Source organism: Lipotes vexillifer, unplaced genomic scaffold (genome assembly GCF_000442215.2).
Source record: "Lipotes vexillifer unplaced genomic scaffold, Lipotes_vexillifer_v1.1 scaffold1008, whole genome shotgun sequence".
Classification (NCBI taxonomy): Eukaryota; Metazoa; Chordata; class Mammalia; order Artiodactyla; family Lipotidae; genus Lipotes; species Lipotes vexillifer.
In genome coordinates, this window is record NW_006772616.1 from 2,435,231 (window position 1) to 2,446,350 (window position 11,120).

The 11,120-nt window shown below is 39.4% G+C and overlaps 1 protein-coding gene across 3 annotated transcripts in view; it reads right to left on the bottom strand.

Annotated features, from left to right (window-relative positions):
* The window catches only part of FOXP1 (forkhead box P1), a 606,527-nt gene that overhangs the window by 324,431 nt on the left and 270,976 nt on the right, over positions 1-11,120 (bottom strand). For 2 of the 3 annotated variants that reach the window (XM_007447659.1, XM_007447657.1), the window contains one exon: positions 4,591-4,651. The gene's annotated coding sequence lies outside the window, so the exon portion shown is untranslated. Of the gene's footprint in view, positions 1-3,645; positions 3,707-4,590; positions 4,652-9,457; positions 9,540-11,120 lie in introns of those variants that run through there. The other variant, XM_007447660.1, reaches the window with a different exon arrangement.

Here is an 11,120-nt window from a genome sequence, read left to right on the forward strand (position 1 = left end):
CTCTTTCCCAGTGTCTTTATAACAACTTCACGAATAGGCAAATAATTCAAATGCTTAATGCTCTAAAGAGGTCATTTTGAATGGATTTAACTCGGAATATCGTTGTCACTAAGTAAACATTTGAATCGCGTAAATATACACTTCCAAAAGAACCAATGAATACATTTAAAATGGCTGGACAGCTATTTTTAACTTTGTTTGTAACCAAGAAATCATTTGTAATATGTAAGACACAATGAGTGAAGTCTATAAAGATGCCGTATCACTGCTTAATCTAACATAAAAATAGCTCAAATTTGGGGTGGAAGAAAAGCTGCAATGATCACCCTTTCTTTTAGATTGTTTTTTAACTTTCTCATTAACAAGCTGACTGTAAAACCGAAGCAACACAAAAAGTGAAGTTTGAAGATGACCAATACTTAAAGGATAACCATTTAACTGTAATCTATATGAGCTTCATGATTATCACCAATTAACTCCCACTGTCATTCAGAACTGAATCCAAGACAATGCATTTCACAAACTGGATTCGAAGTTTTAGCAAAAACCTGTGTGGGTGAACTGCAAATGTTTGGGGGAAGCAGGGGAAAAAAATGACACAGAAACCTATATATTAAACCACCAAACCAAGGCAGCCATGATAGAAGGGCATCAATATAATTGTGACCAGAGCAAGTTGTCCTTTTAGCTCCAGTCTTGATATTTTTACATGACCTTGGATAAGTTACTAATGTGACCAGTTTCCCAGTCTGTAAAGTGGGGATTATAATAATTACCAGCTACCTCTCAGGGATGCCAGCAACCAGACCCATTTTGTAAAGTGCTCATATCTACTTGGAAGAAATGGTTCTATCACTACCAAGTATGATGAGTGTTATTTATGATCTTTCAGACCTCTGAATCTAACTACTTGGAAAAATGTCTTCATCTGGTTTTCTGAATTTTCCTGGCCACTTTTATGCACATAACCAGTTGTTCCCAGAGTGCCACTGTAGGCACATTTATTTGCACTTATGCTGACTGTTAATGAGTCCCAGATTTCGAATTTGGGCATGCCACTGACTGAGGAGCTCCTGGTATCTGAAATCTCTATCCTTCGAGTGGTGTGTAAGATGGTGCTGGTCTCTTGACCATCACCGGACGGCACAGTATCTTTGTTTAAGGTTTGTTCACTGGGAAGAAACACTAAGCATTCTATCCATTTTATACATTTTTTTAGATTTTATATTTTTAACAAATCTTCTTTTCCTTCAGGTATAAGAGGTCAAGATACGTAAGGATTAGTTTTTGAAGGATCCTTGAGCTTGTTAAAAGGTAAAAGAGTACGTGTAAGTTATTATTTGTTTCTCTATATATCTTATTTCTAAAAAAAAAACTGAAAAGGGAGTCAAAACACAAATGGAATTGCTACTGTAGAAGAAAAAACAGTTAAATAATAAAGTGTTAATTGGGAGGAGGAAAAATGAGGTTGACTTAAAAGCAGAATATCAACAAGAAAAAGTTGAAGGTAAAAAATACTGCCAAGCTTAAGCAAAAACTCTTACTCTGAGATTCCTAGCAGTCGAGACAAAAAAGAGAAAGTAGATGAATTCGTTGTTCAGCTTCCTTTGTTTTATGAAAGGAGGCATCAGGAGGACAAAATGCTTCTCTTCTCCTTAAATCTGACAAAGGGTTCCTGATTTGTAGGATACTGTATAATACACCACGCTCTTGACAGTAATTATAAAAAAGCTTGTTTTTTCCTCCGCATGAACTACCTTTCCTAGTCAACTAATGACAAATTCCTGAAAACTTTTTTTTTTCCCCCAAACTTGCCCTTGACTCATGGTATCTTTAACCTTGAACAGTATCATGGAATTGGGAAAAATCATACTGCACGAATGCAAACATTTTCACGTCGTGGGTGTAAGCATGGTCATCATAATGACATCAGTCAGGAGAGAAATAATTTATGCTTACAGGTGATTCCAAATAAAACAGTGAAAACCTACTCATTAAGCCCATTTTTGGAGCTGGAGCGACAGTTTGTCTTTTCAACCACTTTTCCAGCTTTGTTTCATCACAATTTTTAGCTGCACCAGAAACCTTTGCTAACAGCACAAAATGAGTTCAGCACCTGGCATGGCTTTCAATGAGGAACACCTTGGATTGAGATCTTGCAGGGATCACAAGAGACCAGAACACACAACATGCAGCTGACTGACCGTGGCAGAGACAAAATGCCCACAGAACAGGAAATAGTGACTGGATAGCCTTTTACAGAAGGCGGCTGCAGAGCCCTGAAGTAGACTAAAACTGGGAAACTGGGAAGTGCTTTGCCAGAAATCATTCTAGGTAGGACCTGAGAGCCCCAATGACTGGCTGCAATCAACCCGTTCCATGCCAGAACATCTGAAAGGTAACATATCCTCTTTGGAGGACAATTAGGTGCTTCCCACACGGTTTAATTTAAACAACAAAGATAGTGAAATGAGGAAAGTTGGTTGGATTTTTTGGGCCCAAATCAAATGTGCCAGAATGCAACTGGAAAAACAAATCCCTACCTTGATAATGCCTTCTAGACCCCCCAAACCCTGGGTGAGATTAAAAGCAAAACCGATCTAAGAATCTTCATATTAACAAAGTTTCACAAAAAAAAACCTTGCTCAACTGAAGAATGAGAAGTCTGTATCTTACAAATTCATAAACTCTAATTTGGTAAGATCTGAGCAAAGGCTTTGTGTAGTAACCAGGCTGGCAAGTAAGTGTTTTAAAGCAGACACAAATCTACTCAATCAAATGGAAACACCACTGGCCAAGATTCAAAAGTAAAATGAAGACGCTTGCTCCTTGAGAAACATCACACTTGAAAGTGACCTGCAAGATGAACTTGAGGGAGGCAACCTCTGCCCTCACCGGAGAGATACTTTGGGAATAAAGAAAAAAAAAAAAAAAAAAAAAAAAATGTAGCCTCCAGAACCGTTTTAACCAGAGTGCTTTCTTTGCCCCTGCTTCCAAAAGTGAGTTTGAGAAAATTTAACTTAGCTTTAATTCATCAAGCTACACTAGTCTCTATGAAAACTTCTAATTTTAAAGTCAAGTACTCATTTGATTTTCAAGCAAGGTCAAGAGAACAAGGCAGATGAGCACTGACATCACAGGGACATGCCCCACACCACACGGCAGTTACATCAACGCGGCGTGTTGCTATGGTGCCTGACGATTAATTTCTGAAAGAAGGGATTATAAACCAGCCAGATGAACATCCATCGGATGACACCACTTCAGCACAGAAGACGGACATGCGTTACTCGTGTTTGCAGCAAGTTAATTTTATGAATCACCACTTTTGTGATGTGAATATTCCTTTCTAACTTTAAACCTACCAAGTCAACGACCAAAAAAAAAAAAAAAAAATTCGACTTCCACAAACAGGGGGAAAGTTTGATAATATGGGGGGGGGCGGAAAATGTGACTATGTGAACCATTTGTTAAGAGCAATCTTTTCTTTAAAGGCCTCCGAAAATATGCTACATACATACTTACACACAAATAAATACATGTATATTTGATAATTATGTAGATCCGAAAAGAACTGAATTAAGATGCCTAGAAGTTGGTAGATAGAGTCCTAGATGTAATTCCACTAATCATATTTGCATTTACCTTTTTTGGCTTCTGTAAAGCAATCTTCTGTTATAGTCACCTCAAAAGGTCACTTCTTACCCTGAAAACAAAAGAGAATATCAAAATCTGAATGTCAAGACAAAGTAGCAACCACCTATTTGCCTGGGAGAGATGCAAGAAAACCAACCAAAGAACTCACTTCTATTTAATGGCAAAAGACTCTCAGAGTTAATAAAAACCAGTGTCAAGACCTCCACTTACTGGACCATGTGCCTTTGAGCTCTTCAAGACTATAACAACAACTTGGACGGAAAAAGTCAAGATGAAGCTTTCACATTTTGCCTTTGAACTTTTTCTCATCTTGTTGTCTGTCAATTTATTTCATTTGGAATAACATGTGAGTCATAGGCCTTTGTTTTTGGAAACCAGACTGCTACTTGAACGTGTCTTTGTTTGGTTAACATCCACAACATCTCTAATTTCATTAAAGCAGAGGCTTATTTTTTTCCCCCTTGCAAGAGCCTTAGTTCTTATAGACAAGATGCTTTATGCCACTCTGGACCTTTCAGAATGAATAAAAGCACCACAATTTTCGGCTTTTTGCAGCACAGAAGACGGACATGCGTTACTCGTGTTTGCAGCAAGTTAATTTTATGAATCACCACTTTTGTGATGTGAATATTCCTTTCTAACTTTAAACCTACCAAGTCAACGACAAAAAAAAAAAAAAAAAAATTCGACTTCCACAAACAGGGGGAAAGTTTGATAATATGGGGGGGGGCGGAAAATGTGACTATGTGAACCATTTGTTAAGAGCAATCTTTTCTTTAAAGGCCTCCGAAAATATGCTACATACATACTTACACACAAATAAATACATGTATATTTGATAATTATGTAGATCCGAAAAGAACTGAATTAAGATGCCTAGAAGTTGGTAGATAGAGTCCTAGATGTAATTCCACTAATCATATTTGCATTTACCTTTTTTGGCTTCTGTAAAGCAATCTTCTGTTATAGTCACCTCAAAAGGTCACTTCTTACCCTGAAAACAAAAGAGAATATCAAAATCTGAATGTCAAGACAAAGTAGCAACCACCTATTTGCCTGGGAGAGATGCAAGAAAACCAACCAAAGAACTCACTTCTATTTAATGGCAAAAGACTCTCAGAGTTAATAAAAACCAGTGTCAAGACCTCCACTTACTGGACCATGTGCCTTTGAGCTCTTCAAGACTATAACAACAACTTGGACGGAAAAAGTCAAGATGAAGCTTTCACATTTTGCCTTTGAACTTTTTCTCATCTTGTTGTCTGTCAATTTATTTCATTTGGAATAACATGTGAGTCATAGGCCTTTGTTTTTGGAAACCAGACTGCTACTTGAACGTGTCTTTGTTTGGTTAACATCCACAACATCTCTAATTTCATTAAAGCAGAGGCTTATTTTTTTCCCCCTTGCAAGAGCCTTAGTTCTTATAGACAAGATGCTTTATGCCACTCTGGACCTTTCAGAATGAATAAAAGCACCACAATTTTCGGCTTGCGGAGGGGGGGGGGGCGGGGGTTCATCAGTGGGTGAAAGCTGTTCACACAATGTTTTCCACTTAGCATACTTCTACCAGACCTACTAAGTTCCATAAAAATGGCTGGTGTCAGATGAAATCAACAACTGAAATCAAGCCTCCTAAAACACAAAGGAAGCATGGTGCACATCTAACTCCTGCATCTGCACACTCCCTTATGCAAAACAGTGTATAATCCTTTAAGAAACATTACAAGCTGCCTCCCTCTGCCCATGTAACTGGGATCAACATATGGCACAAGTGAAAAGAAAAACATTTGTTTATTAATTTAGATCAAGTAACCAACAGGGTACAGGATTCATTCCACATCGATTGACCAAATGCTCATATATACATATATTTTCTTAAGATGGTGAAGTCATACCACCTTATTACTAAAACGTTAATACCCTTTTGCTTACTCTTCAGAACAATATGTAATGAAGTGGTTTAAATTTGATACAGAATATATCTCTGCTCATCCCTCGGCTGTTGGCCCTGAATGTGGAAAGGCAAACATCACTGACAAGAATTAAATCTTATTTCACTAGGGCTAAAAATCTGAAAGTGGTACTTTGGTGTGTACTATCTTTGAGGAATTGATCGGAGGCCAATTTATGACATTTCCACAAGCAAGTGTATGCAGATTCTTGCCATTAAGATTGGGAAAAAATGCAGGCTCTGAGTGAAATCGTAATTTTCATGTTTACTGTAAGAGGAAATTGGAGGTTTTCACCATAAATGTTCACCATTTGGGTGGGGGAAAACCCTAGCTCTGGGACTTGAAATTACTGTTTTGCAACCGGCCCCAAACCTTTTTGTTTTGACACAAAACAGTTCGAATCGAAAATGAAAATCGTGTGCTTTACTGCTGAGGTGTGTTGCCAGGGATTGGTTTCTCCAGCGGTGAGAACTTGGTTAGAGCGCAAATGGTGATAAGAAAACAGAGCTGTGATGGTCGGGTCCTCGAGGTAATGCTGAGATCTACAAAGCAGCCCCGCCCCACGCCAATAAGAAGAGCTCATGAGACACGAGGCACGGCAACCGTCTCACACAACAGAAATTTCCATCTCCACCACTCATCCAATCTTAAATGGAAAGTAAGTGAACTCTGGCAGACCCTACTCAATTCAGGGCAAGAACGCCCTTTCTCCCTCCTTTTCACTTGAGATGTTTTCCAACGTGTGCACTCTAAACTAATTTTCATTTTTATCTATTGAGTTGCATCTATTTTTGCATTTTTGGCAGTCAGGTCTGTAGTATCAGACTTTGCAATGCAGATAAGATTGCACTGCAAAGATCATATAGGCCTGGCAAACAATTGCACCTTATTAAAATTTAATGTTTATAAAAAACAAACAAACAAAGCTGCTGAAAATGCTTACTTTGAATAAAGTTATCTCTAGTGTTGTATTCAAACCTGCAGAACATTTCCAGGTAAGTACTGCGTCTGTTTCTCTACTCACCTACAGCTACCTAGAACAGTAGGTAAGTGAACATAGAGCAAAAGCATAAGCTGGTTCCCCCTCACAGATTTTATAAGCGTAATTTTTCCCTGGAGGAAAAAAATTAATAATAACAATATTATACAACTGACCCTCCAACTTATAATCACTAAAGCAATACAAATTTGGCTACATTTAGTTTTTACTTAGACGTAAAAAATTGGCAGTGGGATACAAACCCTATTTTTTTCCATTTTGAAGTTCCATAAATTTTAATGCAGATGTACATTTGACCACTCATTAATTTATTTCTGTTGATTTTAGTTTTTAGTATACATTAGCAAAGTAATCTAAAAGATATTTTTCCAGCTCTGCTGAGAAAAGATTAATAGTTCAACAGCTGTTTGCCATCATACTAAATTAAATGAAATGTGTCAATATAATAGACAAGAAAATTAGGGAGTAGTTCTGGGGCCTGAGCCTGCCTCATTACTAGCCTACAAGAATCAGAAATCAACAACTAGGAGAAAAATCTGCATTTCATTTTTTCCAGAGCATAAAACCTCCATTTCCAAAACTGCTATTAAAAACAAAACAAAACAAAACACTTCACCTTATCAAATATATCAACTACATACCTGCATGCTTACTGGCAGCACAAGCACCAAAACTAAAAATTATGTAACGCTTTTAAGTTAAAAAGAAAAAGAAAAATATTGCCCTGCAGCCCCCTTGCCTCCTCTTAGAAAAAATGCTGGCACCAAATGAATTTCATTTTTTTTTTTTCTTTTTCTCTCTGTCTTAAGTTTCCTATTGGTTTTAGGTTTTCAAAGGTGAGCCAGGGATACGGTAAATAGAAATTACTTATTTTCCTTTATGTCATTCTCTGTACAATTAAGATCCTGTGAACACCAGAAACTGTTCTGAGTGTGGCCTCTTAACTACTGTTTGCGATCATGTTATTTACCCTAAAGCTATTTGTTGACCATAAAGACCCTGACTACGGCATTACTCTTCAGCTGAGATCCCTAGGTTAGGAGACTAATGTACCTTCCTCTTCCTCTGTCTCCCCAGTTTCCCCTATTCTCCATTAGGAATTTCACTCTCTAGACCCCTTAGGTTACTACAATGCTTCAATTTCATACTTTCTATCAGTATATTTGCCCTTAATTTAACCAGTGTGATCCTGCCAATTGGTATGGCCTAGCTGGAAATGAGGTGCAGGTAAAACATGGAGGTGTGATTTTATTTCACAAGAAGAAAAATGAACAATATACGCTCCTTTTTTTGCCATTAAAAATATTTCTCCCTCTTCTTTCATGGCAGCTCAAGGAAATGATTTGCATCAGGATTTCAGCATTATATTTCATTTTGTACAAGTATACAAGAGACTGTGAAGGACAGCCACCTTATTTCATTGCAACCTTCAGTCCAACGAATGCTGGCTGAGAACCTACTGTGTGTCAGTGTCCCTGGGATGCAAGGATGATGAACGCCAGCTCCTGCGCCATGATGAAGGTGGCAGTTAGGAGTTTCATCTCTGGCTAGAGCAACCCTTCTCTCAAAGTCCAGAAACGGGGTTCAAACTTCCCATCCTCCCAAATATCCCCATCAAATGTCATATACCTCATCTGAGAAAACAGAAAATCTCAAAGGGCCAATTTCCAAGAGATGGCTGTCTCTTTAAACCTGTGAATCTTAACTCATGTGGCTTTTCTGTTTTGTTTTTCAAAGATGTCCTAGAAAAACAAAACTATCTTCAACACAAACTCGACTAGCTGAGAAATGATAATACAAGGGTCACTTCGTTTTCTTGCACTCAAGACAAGAAAATCCACTTGGAAATCAACCTGAAAGTGTTTTTTTTTTGTTTTTTTTTTCCTCTGCTCTAATAACTTCAAATACTGAGTCAGGCTTACAATAAGAAAGAGGAAGGAGGGAGGGAAGGAAGTGAGAAAAGAAGGAAAGAAACAGGGAGAGTACATGGGCGGGGGTGGGGAGGGGGACGGAAAAGGAAGTAAATTAGAAAGAAAAAGAAAAGGAAAACTATTGTGTCGAGCAGGTCTCTGGGACCAGAGGCGACCCTGGCCATCACCCAGGTCTGCTGGTTTACAAGGGGCCACATCTCCTTTACTTCTCTTTATCAAAGAAAAATCTACCACAGGGGATCCGTCACTGCCCCTACGTCCCCCTCCTATTGCTGCAAGGAACATTTTACTTCCTTTCTCCCCACCCTCTGGGACCCTCAACTAAATCAGAGGACCTAACTTGGGGTCCGTTCTAGTAAGAAGAATCTGAACTACTCTACATGAAGCAAGCCCCATGGTACAGGCAAAACCTGGCCGAGGCTTGCCTGTGGAATTACTTCAGGCCCCCCGCAACTCCATGTTGGCCCATCTCATTTGGAAAACACCACTCGGTCTTACCTTAAAGGAAAGCAAAACCTTGGTCATGGTCCTGTGAAAATATTTTATAGGTATCCCTTAGCAGGCTTTAAATGTTGAAACTTAAAAACAATGTTTGCTGTTTTCTCTTTGAAGCTCTAACAAAGCCTTTGTTTTAGATTTATGCGGAGTGTGTGCAACAAGAGTTAATAATCAAATCCATCCCAGCCCCCATAGATGTTAAACAAAAAGATAAAAGAAATGCAAATAGCTATTGTCATGGAAAGTTAAAGTACCTGTCTGTATTTTTAAGTGAAAACTATTATCTCTATCAATCAAAATTTAAGAATACAATAGCGCTAATCACAGAAGGTGCTCTGGCGGAGTTACTTTTCCTCATGAAAAAAGAAAAAAGTATTCTTCCCCTTAAAAACCGAGCATAAAAGTCATATACTTACAATTAGACAGGGTATTTGTAATTTTATTATTAAAAACCTTCAGCGGCCTCACTGCTAACAAATGCTTCTAAGTCTCTAGACTGATTTGTACCTAAGAAGACCCAAGTCCCTACATATTTTAATAAGGTTGATGAAATTGCATTCACATTCTCACGGTTTCCGACCTGCGGGGGAACAGCACACTCTTCTGTTGAAAAGAGTCACTCAAACAGAGGCAACAGTTAACTGGCAATGAAAACTCCTTTCAGACCCTGGACACAATTCCTAGCCTCTGAAATATCTTTACACAGGACGTATCTTCCCTTGGATGGCTCATCCTTCCTCACTGTGGCAATGTAGTTTTGAATTTCTCAAACGATTTCTACCATCACACCCCAGAATGACCAAAGTGCACAGCGTGTCAATTTCTCTAGGTCTCTCTCTCTCTCTCTCTCTCTCTCTTTTTTTTTTTAATTTCACTTTTAAACAAGACTGGATTAAGACCCTGAACATCGTACTTTCTAAAGACAGTCCAGGAACAAAAAATATCAAGACCCCAGATAGTAAAACCAACAGCGCAAGATTAAAATTCCTAGAGTAAACAGTTAAGCCAGGATGCCATTATGCAGGCTGAGCCTGGATGCATGTCTCCTTCATCGTGGGGCCAAGAGGCTGTCATCTTCCCCCCAGCAAGATCAGATTTCCTTCCCTCCCAACCGCCGCTCTGCACAGCACGGCCAACATCTCCAGTGTGCTATTAATATCAATGAAGAGACGATTCGATTTCCACTGAAGAAAACCCTTCCTATTCCGGCACAGACTTTCGGGGAGGACCCTGGCCTGGGGATAGACAATACAGCAGCAGAGTTTCACTGCTTTCTTACAGTTCGGTCTCACACACTGTTGGAAGGCTTTTAGCAAACAATGGCAGCATTATCTGCAGGACAGTTACAAAACAGGATTTGTTAGGACAAAGAATAATAAAGCTGTTCTCTTTCTCTCTCCCCATTTTGTTTCCTCTCTCTGTTTCTCTCCCCCCTGCCCCCGCTCCCCGCAGTTCCCAAGAGCCTCTCTCTGCCAGCTGAAAATTCAGCCACATTTCCTGAGAGGCACCTGTACTTGTCTATTTCAACGCCGCCAAGCAACTGACAAACGGCCCAGGAACCAGGACCAGAAGAGCAGGCAAAAGTAGCCTCTCAACATTTGGAAAATGAAACAAAAGTATCAGCCTTGGCTTCGCACACACTTACCCGTGCATGGTGAGGAAGGGAAGCTTTGGGGCCGGAGAGGCAATTTTCACACAACGGAAGAAAGTTGAGAGTTTGTAAGGGAGAAAGTACAGGCTCTGGGAAGCCTGCGAGCTCTCAGGGCTCCCAGGCTGGCGGCAGTGTGAGGAAGGACTGAAGGTATGTGGGCTAAACACAACAAAAGCCACTGCCTTACTCTAGATTAAATATGCAGGAAGAGGCCCCTTTGCATAAACACAAACACTCAGCAAATGAATAACTGGCTCAATCAGACGCCCGCTGTGCCTTCTACCTGTCCTCTCTCTGACGGGAGACACTGCCTGTTCCAAAGGACAAGGACTGAACAGGAGACAGTTAAATGTTCTGTTGCTATAATAACAATTAAAATGAATTGCATTCATTAGTAATTAAGAACTCACTCCTGGGTTGCGGGGGTG